Below are 22672 nucleotides of genomic sequence, written 5' to 3' on the forward strand. Positions count from 1 at the left end.
ATTTCCTTCTACCATAGAGCAGTGTGGAGCCACATTTCATGTGGAACCTTCTTGCTCCTCAATTTCACTCATGAAATCCTCTTGATCTAATACAATGCAAGAAGAAAATCACCTATTCTGCCTGAAATTCATTTATTTATCTGTAATATAGGACCACTGCCTCCTCTTCTATATTCATAATTGTACTGGGGCTGACCAAAAGGGAAAACAAGAGTGTTTGTGTTCCCCATGATCCCTTATAATTTTATGGAGTAGAAGGAGTTTTGTGGCACTACCTAATTATTCCTCAAATATCCAAATATCCAAATCTAAAATAGCCAAAACATCTAAAAACCTCAAGTGGGTGAAAGCCTACCTTATTTGGAAAATATCCACGAGAGGAAGAGGGAGAGACCTCACATCCTTATTTTAACCTGTTGCCAAGTCTAAATATCCACAACTACCAGAGTCTAAGCTGACTTCTTCCTAAGAATTCTTCCTAATCAGCTCAGCACTGGTCATTGGAACAGAATTTGACATCATGATTAACTAGCCCAGTGATGACTGTTTCTATTTATCACTACCAGGACTATTTGCAAAATTAAACTTCTAATCTATCCCTCACTTTCATCCAAATGATATCAGAAAACATTCTGACCCACTTATTCACTGAAACTCTTTAATTATGGCCAGATGTTCTCCAGAAATTACTCTTCTTTCTCTAACTTTATCACCCACAGCTTTCCTTCAACCACCCTTTAACCACCTCCAGTGACATGGAAAAACTAATGCTCCAAACATATCACAATGATCCATAACTCTGTTTTTACACATGCTGTTGAACTCCTATGCATCCTTCAAAACCCAGAGTTCATACCATATGAAGTGATTGTGAAGCCTCTCCTGACTCCACCCCTAAACAAAGGCTTATCCCATCTCCTCAATGTTGTTTCTGCATTCTATATACAAGAGCTCCTCCATGAACATCCGGCATAAGAATTACCCAGAGTGCTTGTTAAAACTGCAGAAGGGCTTCCCTGGTGGCGCAGTGGTTGAGAGTCCGCCTGCCGACGCAGGGGACACGGGTTCATGCCCCGGTCCGGGAAGATCCCACGTGCCGCAGAGCGGCTGGGCCCGTGAGCCATGGTCGCTGAGCCTGCGCGTCCGGAGCCTGTGCTCCGCAACGGGAGAGGCCACAACAGTGAGAGGCCCATGTACCGCAAAAAAAAAAAAACAACTGCAGAATCCCAAGCTCCATCCAGTTCTGCTAAATCAGAAACTGAGGCAGAGGCTCAGGAATCTGCATTTACTAAGCTTCCCACCCTCTCCCCAGTGATTCTGATACAAATACAGACATTTATTTTATTGCCCACATAATTCTGAATAGCACCTAATATTTATTAAGCGTCTAAGTTGTGCCAGCCAGTAGTCTAAGCACTTCGTATGTGTATTACCTCTTTCCTTATGACAATATCAGCTCAATTAAATACCCCAATTATCTTTATAAGAAGAGAAATTTTTATCTCCATGTGCATGTTGATTAACTTCTCTGAGATAAAGTGAAATTAGGAAACTTTCCCAAGAGCACATACCTAATAAATGGCAAAGAAAAGATTCAGAACCAAGCACCTTGACCCAAAGCCCATCAGCAAATCATTGGGTTTTACCATCTTGAAAATATTTGTTTTCTGTCTCCTGTACTAGGCTGAGAATTCTTTCAGAGAAGAAATTACATCCTTTCATCTTGATAACAGCAGCACTTATCATAGTGCATGATAAAATCAATAAGTATTTATTGAATTGCTTAAAATGTAGAATAAACCAAGATACCATGTTTTTGCCTATGGATAATAATATCAGTGAGGTGAAAAAACCTTCATGAACCACAAAAAGCAACAAATAAGTAAATGTGGCAGTGCTTTGGTGAAACACCAATGAGATTATGTCTGGTTTTCATTTAAAAACATAAGTAGTATAATAAATACGGTTAAATTAACTCATACCAGAAACCATATCCTCCTCAGCGTCACCACATGGCAGAAAGCAGAGCTGGGGACCATGAAGCGGTCCCCAAGGAATTACTAGTGACTCCTTAAACCATATTTTCCATCCCTTAGTCTAGGTGTAATGTCAAACAATTAAAAGATATGTAAGGTTATGCAGCTGCTTCATTTTGAGGAATGGTATATAATCGCACTCTTCCTTATGAAACACCTAGAGCCTTCAGCCAAACAGCTTGAATAAGTAAATTTTTCCAAATCTTTGAAGAAAGATCCAGCTCTACAAGGGTAGTAACACCTTTCAAGTTAGGCTCCGCTCCCTCAAAGGGATATCCTATGCATTCATCCCTTACCCCAACGTGGGGTATTGACAGGTAGACCCAAGTGCATCAGAAAAGCCACAGATGTTACCAACTACTTCTTCAGAAGAAGAAACATAAAAGGTCTGGACTCTGAACTATTAAAAACTGGCATGTTTTTACATAAATGATATCAGAACTTACATGCTGTGTCTACACTTAGCCTAAAAACCCAATGAAAACTGAAAAAATAAGAAACCATTCAGCCATATAGTTTGCATTATAGAGCATTATATACATAGATAACAAATGAGATGGTTTTCCATTTTTTTATCCAGATGTTTTGCCGCTATGTATACAAGCAGATATGTACAAATGGCCACAGTCCCTACATTTCTAATCTGTTGTGTAACCTCTCACATCTTCCAAGCTTTGGCTCTCAGCCAACGTCACAGGTATCCAATTACAGGTGCACATCCCCCCCCACACACAGAATGCTGATTCTGATGGGATTTTAGATTATTCTAAGTGGTTCTCCCACCTGAGCCAATATGAAAACCCCGTCAAAAGAAATCTCTGGGCACCGGAATTAAACCCCATTCTTGCTTCCAGACTTGCTGACTTTAAAAAATAAATAAATTATATATATATATACACACAATACCCTACAAGAGCATATGTCATCTAAACTGTTCAAGTGTAAAGGACAGTTTGCTGGTGGTGACTTCAAAGTTCAGGGCAAACACTCAGAACAACATTTAAGGACAAGTTGTTACCAGGCCCGTGTGTAACTGTGGTACACAGACCTGCTCCGTTACTGACAGCTTGCTTCATATGCTTACAACTCCGGGATGCTCCGGAATTTTGGTCTTGTTGGGCTAAGACCAAATGTCAGACAGGGTAAGAAGTGGTCCTGCGTGTGCAGAGTTGTCAGCCTTCCCATTACTTTTAGCAGTGGAACATTTATTTCCCTTTCATTTCAAGAGGAGTTATGAAAATGGTGATGAAAGATGCGGCCATTGTCAGCTCCTCCAGGACCAACAAGAAAAAGTAGAGGTCTCACCACCAAAAGGAAGATTTTGCATGATTTCTGTTTCCTTTTGTGATTTGCCTACATATTCTCCTGCCAAGGAATGCAACACTTTACAAACAGTGACATGAGGACGTAGCTGGACTTTCCAGTGGAAGTCAAAAGTGGTTTGCTTTGGACTTGCTAAGGGGAAGCACTCTGTGTTCAGTCTCATCGGTTCGCTCAACCCTCCGTCAAAGGAAGTCTTATCCCCAACTTTCAGAACCGCAAAACATGAAACCATTCATCTCTCGCTTTAGAACCTTGTCTGAGCCACTCAACACCCCTAACGGAGGCATGCGTCTCTCCATCCAGCGAAGCGTGTTTCTCCGAGCCAAGCACGTTTCTATAAATGCTTTACGTGGGAAGGAACAAAACCAGTAAGTCAGAAAGCTGACTCAGAAATGATTAGAAGTGTTTCCTTTCCTCCCCCAGTAGTGATATGCCTGTGCGATCGCTACGCGAGGCTTGGCTGACTGTCAGTAAAGGACAAAGTATCTAGCTACCAGTATCATGACTGCCCAGCAAAGAGTCCTTATGGGCAAACTCCAGATGTTTGGGAACCTATGGCCAAGCCTCGTTGAGCTTTCTCAACAAGGGAAGCCAGCTGTGAGGGCCATCACTTTGGAAGCCTGGGATCCACCCCCCTACCCCCCCCCCGCCACTATATTCTGGACAGCAGCCAACGGAACTTAGGACTTTGGACCCCTACATACTGTGCCGGTCAATCAGCAAAGACTGAGATCACTTATGCCTGGACCAAACAGCACCAAAATTTTTCAAAGAGCCACCACTAAAAATAACCTTTGCATTTATAAGATAGCGCAGCATACAAAACACTTTCCAATGCAGCGTGCTCTTTCAGTCCTGACAACAGCATTGTTAGGTCACCACTAGCCTTGTCCTCATGGACCCATGAGAAAACTCTGCCCTAGAGGAGTTAAATGCTGTGCCCAAATCACAGATGTTAAGAGCCACACTTAGGCCTGGTGTCTTTCCAGTACCCCTCAACTGTGAACATTAACTAGAAACCAGTTCCGGTGTCCTCGTTGGAAGAATCCCATGCCCCCAAGGGTGCTGCCAAGTTCCGTGGGAATCACACAGTGGGGCATAGGGTTGAGGGGGGGAGTGTTACAGGAGGGGAGGGAGAAGCCCCTGTGGTTACCTGCTCATCCAGAGGCAGCCGGACCTCCTTGCTGCAGCTGCTTTAGTACCTGCCGTCAGCTAGATCATTCTTGGGCTTCCGTGTCTAGTTCTCCTTGTCAGGAGAATTGGAAGGTGAGAAAAGACTTGTGTTCATGGCAGAGTGTTTAGTGCATTAGCTCTGGAAAAAAAGAGACCAGCTTGGAATGCTAGCTCTGCACTTTTTGCTGTATGACCTTGGGAAGTGTGGTCTTTTTTGTTTTTTTCATTTTGTTTCTTTACCTTCCCTTCAATGTTCTTGCCTGTGACCCAGAAATAACTAAAGTGCCTACTTCAAAAGGTCATTTTAAGAATTAAATTATAGTGAAAGCAAAGCCACATATCGCCTGGCATATGTAAACACTCAATAATAACTACTAATATTGTTACTGTTATTAATTGTATATTTATAAAATACTTGGAGACTAATTTTGTTCCAAAATGTATATACTCATTTCCTGTGTGAAGATGGTCTGATAAGCATTAGTGGAGCGCCTGGTACTGGACTAGGCCCCAGGGACAGGAAGAGGCATTGGACACAGTCTCTTCAGTAGAGAAAGGAACTCCAATATAGCAGGCGCTTGATTTATAGGAAGAGGAAGTAGGCATTAATTACAACTGAGAAGGTTTTTTTTTTAATTGTTCAAAATTTGGAAAAGGAAGCTTCAAGCAGGCCCATGCACGCATGCATTACACACACTGAGTACCTCCAAGCCCTGACAGTTCTGGATCTGTCACCTTTTTCCCCAAAATAATGCCTTACTTCTGTCCCATTCTCTTGGGCTTTTGCTAAGTGACTAGCTATTTGAAAAAAAATTCACACTGAAGTATCAGTAATTTCAGTTTACTGCTCTTAGAAAATAAAGTTGAATTTGATTGGAATACCAGAATCTCTCCACTATAGGAGCTTCAGATAATACTGTTCCAAGGAGTGGATATCGGGTTGGGAGACGGAAATTTATTCATTCATTTATCCAGCCAACTGACCAGCCAGCCAGGCATTTGTTCAACAAATGTGCCAGGTTATAGGTACTGAGCAACACAGTCACAGCCCTGACTTCACTAGATTTACAATCTAGCAAGAGCGACAAACATTACTCAAGTGATGTAACAAAGAACTAGATACAAATAGTGGTAATGGTGAAAAAAATAGGTAAAATGTTAAAGGAGGGGGCAGAAAGCATTCATACATAGAGTGATGTCAGGAAAGCTCTCTCTTTATTTAAATGAAGTCTATGGATGAGTTTCTTTTTAACTTCTTATTTTATATTGGCGTATAGTTGATTAACAACGTTGTGTTAGTTTCAGGTGTACAGCAAAGTGAATCAGTTATACATATATGTGTATCTATTCTTTTACAAATTCTTTTCCCATTTAGTTTGTTCCATAATATTGAGCAGAGTTCCCTGTGCTATATAGGTCCTTGTTGGTTATATGGATGAATATTTAAATTGAGGCTTGGAGCTTGCCTGGTGGCGCAGTGGTTGAGAGTCCACCTGCCGATGCAGGGGACATGGGTTCGACCCCCGGTCTGGGAAGATCCCACATGCCGTGGAGCGGCTGGGCCCGTGAGCCATGGCTGCTGAGCCTGCGCAACCGGAGCCTGTGCTCCGCAGCGGGAGAGGCCACAACAGTGAGAGGACCACGTACCGCAAAAAAAAAAAAAAAAATTGAGGCTTAAAGAAGGAGCCAAGTCAATCATTTTGCAATGCAGACAAATAACAAATCATTATGCTGTACACCTGAAAATAATATAATGTTATATGTCAATTATACCTCAATTTTTAAAAATTTTTTTAAAAAGAAGGAACCAGCCCTACAAAGGAAAGGCTGGGGAGCAGGTGAAATGGCAGCAAAAAGTCCAAGGAAAAAGAAAATGGTTTGGATTGTAGGACTCAAAAGAGACTCACACTGTGAAAGCTTGGAATGGAGAGCCAGGGAGAGATCACACATCACCTTGTAGATTCTGGAAGGAGTTTGGATTTTCCTGAAGGACTTGACCAGGAAAGCTTTCCAGATCCCTTACATGTATTGGATGCTTTAATATATATTTTTATTTCAAGGAAATGTAAATTCATTTTTCATTTAGGACAAAATCTTAGTTCTCTTGATTCTTGGCCAGCACCTTCTCTCTCCTCTGTAATTTCAGACTCCTGCCCCTGCCCTGCACCTGGTTCTGGAAAGAGTACAGGGTGTCTTCGTTCTGGTGCTGGCACTGCAGGGCGCTGGCACTGCTGGTGGTGTGACCTTGACCAAGTCCCTGCCATTGCAATCCTTGACTCCATCAACAAAGGAGGTGGGGTCAGATGATCTCAAAGATCCTTTTGGCCCTAAATTAACTTGATCAAACATGTGGAAAAAATGGTCTTACTCTCTCAGTGCTTAGTACTTACCCTTCCTGCTGTAGGCACAGTTTGGGATGTGGGTTAAGAGTCTGAACCGTGGTGTTAAAATCTAGATTCTAATCATGACTCTGCCTGCTAACTTTTCAATCTTGAGCAGCCAGCTTTATCTCCTTAAATCTCCTTTTCTCTTTCCTCCTCTGTAAAGTATGGATAATAGCCATACCAACTTCATAAAGCTCTTAGGAAGAACCAGGGGCATCGTTATCACTATGCCATCAATATGCACTGGGCTTCCCGTAACAGAATGGCAAGACTTGGGCTGGGGAAAAATAATGCATATGAGACTTCAGGCGTAATCCCAAGCAGGTCTTTGGAACCTGCTCTCATGAATCAGCATCTATTATGCCAAAATTAAGGGTGAACCAACATGAAGTCAGGCTGGATCTGTTTGGAGCCCAGAGGTAAAGTCTGGTCTGGAAACTTGAGGCTGTTGAAAGGTTTTTCAGCTGAAAAGGTATTTGCTCGCTTGATGTGAAACACATGGTCCATTGGGAACCTCAAAAAAACACCAGCCATCCACAGTTCCCATCTCATGTGTGTAAGGAATGAGAGCGGGTGCTTGGACAAAGCTTTATTCTATTAGATATAGTCACTGCCAGCAAAAAAATGGAGCAGAAAAAAACAATTAAACTTCTAACATGAGCTAAATCAAATAAGCCCACCAACCTCTTAGTAAAATATACAGGCTTTAAGCCAGGCTGTCCTGACACGTGTTTAAAGACTACCCGACTTTCAGAGGAATTGAATAAATAGACTTCAAGTCATGCGCTCTTGGGAAATTTTCAAAAGAGTAAACGCCATTAGATGGCATAGCTTTCCTCCTCTTGTTCATAAAAAATCACAGAATCACAGGGTTGGAAGAGAAATAAGAGGTCATCTCACCTCAGCCGGATTTCTAACACAGTTGTGTCAGGAGCAAAACGATTCTGGGCAAAATGATCCCCAAGTTTAAATTCTGACTCAACCGCATAACCAGATGAGAAGAAATCTGAAGGGAAAATGGAGACAAGGGAGCAAAAGAAGAAGCCCAATTGGGACAACTTCTTATTTCAACAACTTATTAGTCAGCTTCACTGTGTGCGATTCCGAGAATATTCTGCCTTTGTAAGTGGTTCCTTGTCAAACACATCTTTTGAAATCATCACATATGTTTCCTGAACTTGGCTCTGTGCAGTTATTTAGCCATGTGGAAAGTTAAGAAGGAATGAGGTTGGGAGGGAAGGACATAGGGCTAGAGGGTTTTCAAATCCAGCTCCATTCCTGACTCTGTGGCAAAGGAACAGAACGACAAACAGGTATTGACCAAAAAATTAGTGAATAGGGCATGGGGTATGGGGCTCTACTCAGTAAGGATTACTAGGTTTAAATCCTGTAGACAAAATATCTATGATAAGTTGGTTATCAATTTGTATGTAGTCTATGGTTTATATGTTGGAAAGAAGGAGGGACAGAAGGAAGGAAGGGGTGGGAGGAGAGAAGCAGGGTGGAGGCAAACAGGTAAACACGCAGAAATACACTAAAATATGCATTAAACAGTACACGCCTTTATTGAAGGCGAGGCCCTGCACTCTCTATGCTTTAAATAGCTCATATTCATCCTCAGAAAAGTGTAAGCTGTTTTTCCCATTTTACAAACCAAAACACCTGACAGTTTTTTTTTAAGTACTTCAGAAGTTTCGAATAACTTTTTTTCTCTTCTCTTTTTGGAATATGGAAAGATAGTTTTGAAAAGAAAAAACAAATGTTTACTGCTTATGGTTGGTCTGTGGATGTAAATGCAATGAACGAGGCAGCTGACCACCCAGCAGACAGAGGACTCAGAAGGAAGACACTAAGGAAAATGCAGAGCAGGACTTAGCCGAGGATGGGCGCACACAAGAGACTTGGAGAATTCAGCAAAGGTTGCCAACCTGGCAGAAATCCCTGTCCTTAACCTACTCCCCTCTCTGCACACAGAAGTGCAGCTCTCAGCTCTCTGAAAAGGGTAGTTAAAATTCGCATGAAACCTCTCTCACTCAACCTACTCCTAGATGGACTATTTCATCGAAGTCAGCTTGTCACTGCCAAGCACTTATGGAGAGCCTTCTTTTGTAATATAAATAACATTTAAACATACACAGATTTCCTTTTTCAAAAAAAAATTGTCTTATACTTTGGGATTACAGTGGTGGAAGTATTTACAAGAACAAGCTTGTAACAACAGAGAAGCAAGAGAACAATCTTCTCTAACTGGAAGGGAAGTTCCTCATTTTTCCATAGTGGCATCTACATTACATGTCCAGATGCATGGCCAGATTGCTAACTCTACACCCCAAAGCATCTGATTTTGGCAAGCTGAGATCAAGACACACAACTAAAGCCAAAACTGCGTAGGAGCCATGTGAATAAGGACCAAATCTCAATTAGCAGGTCAAGAAACAAACTAATCAATTAGCAGCCTGGCGTTCTCCAACTCACCAAATTAAGATGCCTTTAAAAGCAAAACTGATCTTTGTAAATCAACTTTCCCCTCTGGTCCCTCCTCTGGGAGGTTAGATAGAAGAAAATAATTGTATGAATCATCTATATTTCTGGAAAATACTGAGCACCTCCAGGTGTGACACAGATGGTGGAAAATAAAGGGGGAAAAGCACTTTTTCATGAATAAGGTGCACACATCCATACACTTGCATAAACAGCAAATCCTACTGACTTCCTGGCAAGACTCCCCACCTGTCCACCAAGGCCATCAGCAGTACCAATGTCCCCATGCCCCACACCCAGTAAAACTGTCTAAAGGGAGAGAGAAATCTAACAAATGCAAAAAACCGCCAAAAAACAAAAAAAAACAGTGCCCCAGAAGGGCCCTGGAGTCAGACTGCCTGGATTCAAGTACATCCCATATGGGATGTATAATATTGGATAAGCAATTAAACCTCTCCAAGCCACAGCTTCTTCATCTATAAAATAGGAATAATATTAGTATTTCCCTCTAGGAATTATGAAGATTGCATTAATGTCTGAAAAGTAACTAGTATGGTTTTATAATAACTAGAATTGGAATATAATCTTTAAAACTTATGAATCAGCATATTGTACACCTGTAACTTATATAATATTTTACATGAATAAATAAAAATAAATAAATAACTTGCTTTAAAATAAGTAGCTAGTATGGTACCTGATACCAAGCTTTGTAGTTTGAACATAATTGTTAACCTGCACTCTTACAAGGAAGAAGAAGAAGGAAAAGAAGAAGAAGGGGGAAGGGGCGGAGGGGGAAGAAGGAGGAAAGGAAGAGGAAAGAGAGAGGGAGAGAGGAAGAGAGAAATATGGAGAAGGAGAAGAAGAGGGAGGAAAGGAGAAAGGGGAGAGGAGGTTGGGGGAGGGGAGAGGAAGTTTAGTTTATCCCCTTCCTCCTTCCGTGATGACGGAAGAAAATTTAGCTGAAGATCTTTCAGAGTATGTCACAGCCAGGAAAAGTGAGATGCTCTTTAGAAGAGGGAAGCCAGGAAGAAAGCTAGGGAAGCTGCACTCCCTGAACATCGATGACGTACCAATGATTATACACACATCATGTCACTTTCTGAAGAAGCACGCACTCAGGAACCTCAGTGACCTGTTGCATGTCACATTGTCAGCTGAGCAGCAGAACTGAAATTCAAACTCAGGTCTATATTTCTCTCAAAGTCACTTTCTTCCCATGTCACTACCCTAAAACATTCACCCCCTGCCGAGGTAGCAAATTTGATCTGAAAATTATTCACATGGTTTCTCTTGTTCTGAGTGTGCTATCCTGCCAGACAACGCTGGTAGAGAAATACTGAAGCTGCAATATTATTTCCAATTAGTATTGCACAATCTCTACTTTCAACTCAAACTCCAATTGACATACTAAGTAGTTGTGGATTTCGGTGGTGGTGGTGATGGTGGTTTTTTAATGTCAGACTCTGGTCTAAAGGAGGAATTCAGCTTCTTAGGAAACATTCTGAATAAAGGTTTAAGTTTAAAATAAGAGCTGTCTTTCCAGATAACTCAAACTCCACAGGTTTCAAATTAGTCTGGGTACCTGGTGGCCTGCATGCCGAAGTGCAGAATAGCTGGAAGACCGATTTTTGTTGATCCAGTTAGGAAAGAGGTGAGCAAAACGGTGGAAGAGGTGCTTACTACTACACACAAGGCCGTCGGTGGATTCCTTCCCCACCTCTCTTGCCCAGATTATTAAAAAGCCTCTGTGCTGACCTCCCAGCCTCTGCTCTTGCCCACTTCTCATCTGTCCCCCACATAGTGGTCAAAGTGCTATTAATATGCATCAAATCATGTCACACCCTTGCTCAAAATTCTTCAGTGTTTTCACACTGCCCTTAGAATAAAGCTCAAAATGCTTATGATGGGCTTCAAGGCACTGTATGGCTGGCCCCAACTTGGTCTTAGGTCACACTGCTTATCCAGGTCTTCTAAACCAGGATCAAATTTGGTTTTCCTGACCAACTCTCACCAAATTTTTTCTGCCTCAGAACCTTTGATTACTGTGCTCTTTCTATCTAGAATGATCTTCATGATACCCTCCCACACTCCTACCCCACCAACACACACACCCATCACCCCCCACACACAGCACTGTTCCCTCTTCCACCTCCTTCTCATAATTTAGGTCCTTGGAGAAGCTTTTCTAGACCCCCGTCTAATGTGCTGCTTGGGACCACACATGACTTCATCCAAGCTCCTGCTTCTTCTTAGTCTTAGCTCTTTATTTTCTTTATAATACTCATCACGGGTACCGTCTCCATCAGGTCCTCAGTGCCTGGCACAGTACCTGTCACATTCTGGGTCCCCAATAAAATTTTGCTGGGCAAATAAATAAAGATATATGGGGTATGTTATTTTCATTTTGCTTTTCTTCAAATCTCTCATCACTCCCTAAAATTATATTGTTGGTTTCTTTGCTTACTTTTTTATTGTCTGACCTCCCCACTAAAAAGTAAACTTTGTGAGAATCAATACTTTGCCATTTTATCCGTGATGTCTAAAACCTGCCTGGTGCATAAGGCTCACAGTATTTGCTGAATAAACGAATTAATAAATAAATGAATTCTTGAATCCCTAGTATCAAGTGCATGCCTAGATCAGAATAAATGCTTAATAAATGGCAACATACTCTGATTTCTTCTTATAATTTAGTAACAATTCAATTTTGATCCACACAGTGGGTAAATTGATTTTTCGTATCGTTAAAAGCAACAACAGACTAAATTTTGTAGATAGTTCACTTTCAAGAATAGGGAAGTATCTTTTCCATCACCAAATCTTTACAGTGGTCCTCTGCTTCAGGTCCTGAATTGAAACATGTCCTCCTGGTATGAGGTTTTGGATCACTTTTGCCTTAATGGTCCCCCAATAACGTCCCTCAAGGCCAATGATGACCAACCTTGGGAGATGTTCTTTTGAGAAATAAAAGTCATGTGCCCTTCAAACAACTGTTTTCATGACCAAATCCCAGTTCAACTCTTTCAAGTATTGCCTATAACACTCACAAAGGAAAACAAATCTCTCTTGACACAATTTTGACAAAGTTCAATCAGATTATTCATGTTATTCCAACTTTTTTTGGTAGAAAAGATAAACATGGTCTCTAAAAAAAAAACACACACACACAATCAAAAGAGCACTACCCAGGCCCTTCCAAGGCCCAGCCCTGGTTTTCAGCTTGGTTTAATGAAAGCTTCATATGTCAGCAACCCATCAGCCTCAGGTGTGATTCAGATTGCCCCAAAGCATCAGACAGCTTGCCAAACTACCCAAGCATGAGAGCACAGTTGAGAAATGTACTCCCTAGAACAAAGCCCGTCATTACAAGGGAAAGGCTTGTTGGGAGGAGAAGGAAAGTGATGATCTCCATCCCTGCTTTGGATTTAGAAACATAACAAAGATAACTTGGTTCAAATTCAGTCCGAGTCTTAGATCAGTGACAATGTTCTTGAGGGAAGCACAAGACTTCTGAAGTCTAACTCTGGACTTGGCTACCTGTCCAACTATGGTCATGGAATGCAAAAGATGCTGAGAACTCTAGTGAGCCTGTACCCTCACACAGTAGAAAACTCACAGCATGCTTGTTTATTCTTCTTCTTTTCCTCCTTGGTGTGTCAGATCTGAACTTTTTATAGTGCCTCTGGGTCTGTAGTTAGACAAAAAATGCAATTAGCTAATGGAGTTTGCTGGCTGCGGTAGCCAGAAAATGAAAGATAACTCCCAACATGATCCAGTCTTAGATGAAAGCCAAACTCCTGTGGGAGACGGGGAGGGAATTCTCTTTGAATAAACAGGGCCTTTGCTCAAGACTTGGAGCCCAGAGTGCACAAGCCCTCCAAAGACAGTGAGAAAGCATGGAAATGCTCCCCCAGGTCCACAGTATGGGATACTGGGTCCGCGGTTACATGAATGGAAAGCTTGGCTTAACTCGAATTTTATTTCATGCAGCTAAAACAGATGTAAAACAAAAGTGGTACCTACACAAAACCTATTCATTCATATATAATTCTGGAAATCACTAAGTATCTTTTCTCCACCACATTTCCAAGAGCTGTAACCAGAAGTTTTAGGTATTTTGTGAAGGCAAGAGTAGCTCATTAACATTTATGTGATCTATGAGCTTTCGGAACAGTAGGTATGAGTGGCTCATGCTCTGGACTGAATGAATTGACTGGTTGTCTTCAGATCATGAAGAGAAAAGCTGAGCATCTGACAGCTCACAGTGATGCATGTGAGTCAAGAGGGATCTCCTGGAAGCAGTTTTTTTTTTCCTTTTAATTCTGATACCAGTTTATTCATGACACTTTGAGATTCAATTCTGAAATGATAAAGTCTGATATGCCAATTTGACATCAGAAGGTAACATCTATTAGTTTTTAAATGTTGTAATTTTTACTCAGTAAGTTTTCCAATGTATTTAAGAGTTGACCTTTATCATGATTTTTTTTTAATCTTTATTGGCATTTAATTGCTTTACAATGTTTTGTTAGTTTCTGCTGTAAAACAAAGTGAATCAGCTATACATATACATATATCCCCATATCTCCTGCCTCTTGTGTCTCCCTCCCACCCTCCCTATTCCACCCCTCTAGGTCATCACAAAGCACCGAGCTGACCTCCCTGTGCTATGCAGCTGCTTCCCACTAGCCATCCATTTTACACTTGGTAGCATATTTATGTCAATGTTACTCTCCCACTTTGTCCCAGCTTCCCCTTCCCTGCCATGTCCTCAAGTCCGTTCTCTAGGTCTGCGTCTTTATGCCTTCCCTGCCAGTGGATTCACCAGTACCATTTTTTAGATTCCATGTATGTGCGTTAGCATACGGTATTTGTTTTTCTCTTTCTGACTTACTTCACTCTGTATGACAGACTCTAGGTCCATCCTGGAAGCAGTTTTTATGGTATAAGTTGCATCTTGGAACATGCTGAGAAGCATGTGAAAAACAAACAAAACCTGAATCTCCTAGAGTGGCCTTGATACACAGAATAAAGAGCAGCGTGCAACTAGATAGTATGGCTCATCACTGGAATGTGGGATGTGGTTCCTTAGAAGGTCCACGAAAGCTACCGCGCTAATCAATACACTATAACATTTTCTTGATTCGACCTCATCAACAAATCAGTCTAATGGGACGGTCGCAAGACATAGCGGGAACTGTACTGGATGAATCAGGAGGCCTGAATCCTCCTCCTAATTCTATTCCAACTTGCTAGATGACCTTGGGAAAGTCATTTTATATCTCTGTTTCAGTTTCCATACTTGAAAAATGAGAATAATAGTATCTGACCAGTCAACCCTAGAGAATTGAAAGAAGGTGATATATGCAAAAACACTTTGGTCCTAGGTATATGCCCCAAAAAACTGAAAGCAGGAACTCAAACAGCACACCAATTTTTATACCAGCCTTCTTCACAAGAGCCAAAAGGAAAAAACAACCCAAATGTTCATCAGTAGAAAACTGGATACACAAAATGAGGTATATGCATATAGTGGAACATTAATCAGCCTTTAAAAGGAAGGAAATTCTGACATATACTATGATAAGTGAAGACATTATGGTAAGTGAAATAAGCCAGACATAAAAGAACAAATATCGTATGATTCAATTTATATAACAGAATAGGCAAATTCATAGAGACAGAAAGTAGAATAGAGGTTACCAGGACTGGGGAGAGGGGGGAATGGGGAATTATTGCTTTTTGGGTCGAGTTTCTGGGATGATGACAAGTTCTGGAAATAGATAGTGGTGATGGTTGTACAACATTGTGAATGTACTTAATGCCACTGAATTGTATACTTGAAAATGATTAAAATGGTATATTTTATGTTGTGTACCACAATCAATTTTTTTAAATGTATTCGAAAACTAAAAGTTTGAAAGAAGTGCTAAGACTTAATTTTTAGAGTCCTAACGTTTCCTTGTATCAGTTCACCAGCGCCACTTGTAAATGGAATCCCTTTAGGCATTATATGAAATAAAAAAGGTTTTTTTAAGAGTTCTCAAGTTTTTATCACCTTGTTGAAGAAGCTTTTGATCACTAGGTATTACCTGTTGGAAGCACTGGGAGGACATATAACGTAAAGAGCTAACTGGAAAAATTTCTTCACAACCTTTTAGCAAAATACTATTTTTCCTTAAACATCACTGTTCAATGATGTCTAAGAACTGCTATCAAGAGAATTTAGAATCTGGGGCTTCCCTAGTGGCACAGTGGTTAAAAATCCATGTGCCAATGCAGGGGACACGGGTTCGAGCCCTGGTCCGGGAAGATTCCACATGCCACAGAGCAGCTAAGCCCGTGCACCACACCTATTGAGACTGCACTCTAGAGCCCGCGAGGCACAACTACTGAGCCCACGAGCCACAACTACCGAAGGCCACGCGCCTAAAGCCTGTGCTCTGCAACAAGAGAAGCCACTAATGAGAAGCCCGGGCACCTCAAGGAAGAGTAGGCCCTGCTCGCCGCAACTAGAGAAAGCCCATGCATGGCAACGAAGGCTCAACACAGCCAAAAATAAATAAATAAAATTTTTAAAAAAGAGAGAGAGAATTTAGAATCTGTTTCAACCAAAATCAACCAGCACAGAGAAATCAGGAGAAGACAGATCTCAAAGCTCCCACAGAGACACTTTTGTCCATAGATGGATGCCAAATTGTTATTTTTAAGGGGGGGGGGATTTGAGCTGTCTTAGTTGGCCATCTTTCTGTGCATACTATTTTAGCCCAGACAATGATACCTTAAAGTTATATTAGAAAGTTTTGATTGTCTCTGTTCTTGAGGGAAGGGTGAGGGAGATAAGGGTATGGGGCAAAGCTTTTTCTCTCTCTCACATTTTCTTCTTTAGTCTAAGAACTCCAAGGACAAAGTCTTTTTCTTTTCTTTCCTATATACCTTTATCAGAGCTTAGTAGTGTTCCACCCATGATTGATGAGGGATAAATCAATACTGCAAATTACTGAAATACTATCCAAAAAATATGGAAAGCTTACAGAAGAATATTTCATGACATCTATTATATTTTGAAATTTATAACAGATCATCTCCCATGCTACCCCACACAGAAAACACAAAAGAGGACACACCAGCATCAAAAGGATCACTGTCTCTGAAGAGAAACCAAAAAGGTAATATTATATGATAAGTTGGTCTAAATTATAACTTATGTTGTCTTTGAAATGAAGAAAATTTTAATACATTCCTCATTGTAAGGCTAAATAAACACTCGTTAAAAAGTAAAAGTATGGGGTCTTATTTCTAATTATGGGCCTTGCAGAGTTAATAGAGAAGAGAGAATATTTAGCCACAATACCATACCCTCAGGGGATTCCTACTTGATAATCCTAGACAGTTGTGCAAAATGACACTATTTCTCTCTGGACACACTGGAGATGAGAAAAAGAGGTATTATGGTTACCAACGGGCAACTCTCTTAAGCTGTCAAGCTGTTATTAAAATAAGTTAAAAGACATTTATCCCAGTGCTTCCCACTAGCTATTTCACACACCGTAGTATATATATGTCGATGCTACTCTCACTTCGCCCCAGCTTCCCCCTCCCACCCTGTGTCCTCAAGTCCATTCTCTATGTCTACATCTTTATTCCTGCCCTGTAACTGGGTTCATCAGTACCATTTTTTTTTTTTTAGATTCCATATATATGCGTTAGCATACGGTATTTGTTTTTCTCTCCCTGACTTACTTCACTCTGCATGACAGACTCTAGGTCCATCTACCTCACTACAAATAACGCAATTTCATTTCTATTTATGGCTGAGTAATATTCCATTGTATATATGTGCCACATCTTGCTTACCCATTCATCTGTCGATGGTCATTTAGGTTGGTTCCATGTCCTGGCTATTGTAAATAGTGCTGCGATGAACATTGCAGTACATGTTTCTTTTTGAATGATGGTTTTCTCAGCGTATATGGCCAGTAGTGGGATTGCTGGGTCATATGGTAATTCTATTTGTAGTTTTTTAAGGAACCTCTGTACTGTTCTCCACAGTGGCTGTACCAATATACATTCCCACCAACAGTGTAGGAGGGTTCCCTTATCTCCACACCCTTTCCAGCATTTATTGTTTATAAGGTCTGTTCTTAACTGGATGTGCCAGAAGTGCCATAAATTTCATTTCCATACTCCAAAAATGAAGACTTCTAAAGCATGGTACCTGATAAGGCAACGGCCTCAGAACACAGCTGACGATTGTTTAGAGACTGTTGCCAGTTTCCTATTTCCTATATTACAGGAAACCAGTGGTTTGGGCATGCAGTCCTTTAAAGAGCTCTAATTTGTAATGTAGAGTTTTATCTCAAACGTATTCATTTTATCTAATTTAATCATAATTTGGACCTTCCCTCTTCCTTGGATAATTCTGAATATTTTGGGTTGCGCTGGTTTTATTGCCCAGACACTGGAAGTTAAAAAGTATAGTCTTGGCCATTCTTATAGCAATGAAGGCAGATTGTCATCTTTCCTGATTACCACTCATTCCCAACAAAAATCACTGAGATAATCTGTTGTGCTGGTCCCAGCATATTGACGGTGACAGTCTCAGCTAGGAATGCTGGGGCCACTCGCTGAGCTGTGTTACTCTTAGCAAGTCTCACAGACATTTATTCCACCGGGGCCAATGTTGTGTCTAGGCTCGTCCTTGTGGTTCTTACGACTGCAGGATGCACTTCAGCAAAAACCATTAGGGAACTTTGAGGAACAAAATTTATTACTCACAGGTCCTGGAGAGTACGCCTCAAAGCCTCACAGTGAGGTAGAGGAAGAGAGACACTGTGGACCTGGGGTTCTACATTTATTAGACTCTGAGGCGTAGGTGTTTAGGGTTTTGCAGGCTCCTTCATTATTGACTAATTTGAAGTATCAGAGAAGGAATTAGGGCACAGGAGAGTGAAGGTCACTAGGGTCACTAGGGTCACTAGGGTCACTAGGTTGCCCAAGGTTTCATGAAAGAACTTCATGGGTGTGGGTGGCCTAGTTTCTTATCTGGTTGTTTTGCTAGTAGCCATATCATACAACTGGCAGTATGTTCAAGACAGATGCCTTTTGAAATGAATGCCTTGGCAGTCAAAAGCTTAATGTCAGGCACTTACACTACATAATTGGAAAGGAAAAGTTAATTTAAAAACAAAATTTTCTAGGTTTTAAATCCATCCACATTTATGCAAATCAGCAACTATAGCTATGCCTCTTTCATTTGTTAACACTTACTAGGTACCAGGAACTATATTATATTATATTACTCTTGCAATGATGATGCAAGAGTAAATAGGACACACTGCTTTTGGTAGGAGAGTCCTGGAAGTAAAGGGGCAATCACAATACGATGTGAGAAGTACCATGATAAAAGTAAGAAAAGAGGGAAGGTAAGCCCAAAGTTTGAAGGTGGAAAAGAAGTAAACAACAGTCTTATAGAAGATGCTAAGTAGTTTTACATTCTTCTGATAGCAAAAGAAACTCATGGCAAAGTTTAGGAAAACAAAGACATTCTATTATGACAGTTTTCAAACATACAGAATGGTTGAAAGAATTTTACAGTGAACACCCATATGCTCTCCACCAAGATTCTAGGACTAATAATTTACTGTATTTTATCACATTTCTATTATCTAACCATCCCTCTTTCTATTCATCAAACCATTTTGTTCATGCATTTCAAAGTTAGTAGTAGATATCAGTACACTTCCTCCCACACACTTCAGCATGTATATCATTAGAGTTCAATATTTGTTTCCTTTGAGATAAAATTTACATATAGTCAAATCCCTTTCAAGATACAAGATACTACATTAAACCCAGAAAGATACTTCATGTCCCTTCCCAGTAAATCCCTGCCTCCACCCCCAGATGAAACAATTGTTGTTTTTCCACAACAGTTTGGTTTTGCCTATTCTATAATTTTCACTCAACTTAAAATTTTCCAGATTCATGCATGTTTCCACGTGTCAGGAGTTCATTCCCTTTTATTGCTGAATAGTATTACACTGTATGGATATACTACAGCTTTTTTGTTCTCCTGTTAATGGATTCCTGGGCCATTTCTACTCTAGGCAATTATGAATAAAGTTCCTATGAACATTATTTTACAAGTCTTTTGTGGACATATGCTTCCATTTATCTTGGGTACTACACACCTAGTAGTGGGATTGCTGGGTGATAGGACAGGTATATGTTTGGTTTTCTAAGAAACTTTCATAACTTTTTCAAAAGTGATTGTAGCATTTTACACCCCCCCACCCAAAATGAATGAGACCTCCAATTGCTCTGTATCCTTGCTAACACTTGGTATTATCAGTCTTTTTAAATTTAGCCATTTGGGTCAATGCATAGCAGTAACTCGTTGTTTTAATTTTATTTCCCTGATGATTTAATAATGTTAAATGAGCTTTTTATGTATTTTGGATACCAGTCCTTTGATAGATGTCTTACAAATATTTTCTTCCAATGTGTAACATGACTGGTTGTTTCCTTAATGATGTCTTTTGATGAGCAGCTTTTCATTTTTATGAAATCTAATTATTAATTTGTATATAGTTATTGCTTTCTGTGTCCTGTCTATGGAAGCTTTGCCTATTCTAAATTGTGCCTACCCCAGATTGCAAAGATATTCTCCTATGTTTCTTTCTAAAAGCTTTACAGTTTTAACTTTTCACATTTAGGTCTAGGATGCATCTTGAATTAATTTTTGTATATGGTGTGAAGTAATTCAAGGTTCATTATTTTCCATACGAATTTCCTGTGGTTTAAGAAACACTTGTTGAAAAGATATTTTTCTCCATTGAATTGCTCTGCTGCCTTTATTAAAAATCAAATGACCACATAAAATGGAATTATACCTAGCCTACATCTTGGTCTATTCTGTTCAATTAACAGATTTATTATCCTCATGCCAGTACCACAGTGTCAGCTAGAGCAGCTTTGTGTTTTATTTTAAAATTTTATATAGCCAGGCCATTCTACGTCCTTTAAATTTTTAGTGTCCTCTTATATTCAAGCTTTATAAGAAGTTATCAGGACTTGGATACAAACTCTAGAAGACATCTTCCACAGAAATATTGGGACCAAAGGCACTGTGTTTATTGGTTTCTTCAATAGACCCTTTTAAAAATATTTTTAAAATTTTTATTTAGATTAAAAACACTTAATATGAGATTTACCCTCTTAATAAAGTTATAAGTGTATAATAAATTATTGTTGATTACAGTTACAATGTCACACAGCCAATCTCTAGAGTTCATTCACCTGGCTTAAATGAAAGTTTATGCCTGTTGATTAGTAACTTCCTATTTCCCCCTTCCTCAGCCACAGCATCAAATCACTCTTTGATTCTATGAATTTGAGTATTTTGAATACCTCATATGTTAAGTAGAATCATGAAGTATTTTTCTTTCTGTGACTGGGTTACTTCATTTAGCATAATGTCCTCAAGGTGCATCCATGTTGTCACATATTAGAGATTTCCTTTTATTTTAAGGCTAAGAAGTGTATGTATATACCACATTTTCTTTATTCATTCATCTCTCAGTAGACATTAGATTTTTTAGGTTGATTTCAGATCTTGGCAACTGTGAATAGTACTACAATGAACACAAGAGTGCTAATATCTCTTCAAGATCCTAATTTAAATTCTTTTGGATAAATACCCAAAAGTTGGGATTGCTGGAACATATGATGGTTCTATTTTTAAATTTCTGAGGTGTTCCCATACTGTTTTCCATAGAGGTTGCACCATTTTGCATTCCCAAAACATCTACTTAAGTTCTTTCCTTAGTACCATTCTTTCAAATAAAGTAACTTGATACCACCCATAAAAGAATTATTTAAATGCAAATGGATTAAATGCTCCAATCAAAAGACTTAGGGTGGCTAAATGGATAAAAAACCAGACCAAAATATAGGCTGCCAACAACAGACTCACTTTAGATCTAAAGACACACATAGACTGAAAGTGAGTGAATGGAAAATGTATTCCATGCAAATGGAAAAAAAAAAAAAGGAAAGCTGGGGTAGCAATACTTATATCAGACAAAATAGTCTTCATTTTTTCTTTTTTTAATATTTTAATTTTATTGGAATATAGTTGATTTACAATGTTGTGTTAGTTTCACATGTACAGCAAAGTGATTCAGTTATATATATACACACATTCATTCTTTTTTAGGTTCTTTTTTCATATAGGTTATTACAGAACATTGAGTACAGTTCCCTGTGCTCTACAGTAGGTCCTTGTTGGTTATCTGTCTTATATATAGTAGTGTGTGTGTGTTCAACCCAATCTCCTGATTTATCCCTCCCCCACCCCATGTTTCCCCTTTGGGAACCATAAGTTTGTTTTTGATATCTGTAAGCCTGCTTCTGTTCTGTAAATAAGTTCATTTGTACCTTTTTTTAGAATTAGATTCCACATATGAGTGATCTTATATGATATTTTGTCAGACAAATATCAGACAAAATAGACTTTAAGACAAAAATTGTCACAGAGACAAAGAAATACATTACATAATGATCAAGTGATCAATTCAAGAAGAAGATATAACTGTTGTAAATGTACATGGGCCCAATATAGGAGCAACTAAATACATAAAGCAAATATTAAAAGACATAAATGGATATACTGACAGGAACACAATAATAATAGGGGCTTTAACACCTTTAAATATATCATGCCACTCCTTTCTGACCTGCAGAGTTTCTGCTGAAAAGTCACCTGATAGCCTATGGGAGTTCCCTTGCATATAACTTGTTGCCTTTCCCTTGCTGTTTTTAATGTTCTTTCTTTATCTTTAATTTTTGCCATTTTAATTACAATATGTGTTGGTATGTTCCTCTTAGGGTTGAGCCTTTTGGGGACTCTGTGATTCCTGGACCTGGATATCTGTTTCCTTTCCCAGGTTAGGGAAGTTTTCAGCTATTATGTCTTCCCCTTTCTCTCTTTTCTCCTTCTGAGACCTCTGTTATGTGAATGTTAGTACACTTGATGTTGCCCCAGAGGTCTGTTAGTTTGATTTTTTGTTTTTCTAGTTTCTACTTTCTTTATTACTACTCTCATCTTTTTTTCATTTCCCTTCTTCTGCTAGATTTAGACTTAGGCTGTTTTTCTTTTTACAGCTCCTTGAGGTATAAATTTAAGTTGTTTGAGATCTTTTGTAATACAGGTATTAATTGCTAAGAACTTCCTCTTAGTACTGCTTTTGCTGCACCTCATAAATTTAA

Source organism: Delphinapterus leucas, chromosome 1, assembly GCF_059928025.1.
Source record: "Delphinapterus leucas isolate spDelLeu-1000000601 "Yukka" chromosome 1, BTC_Dleu_Yukka2, whole genome shotgun sequence".
In the NCBI taxonomy this organism is placed as follows: domain Eukaryota; kingdom Metazoa; phylum Chordata; class Mammalia; order Artiodactyla; family Monodontidae; genus Delphinapterus; species Delphinapterus leucas.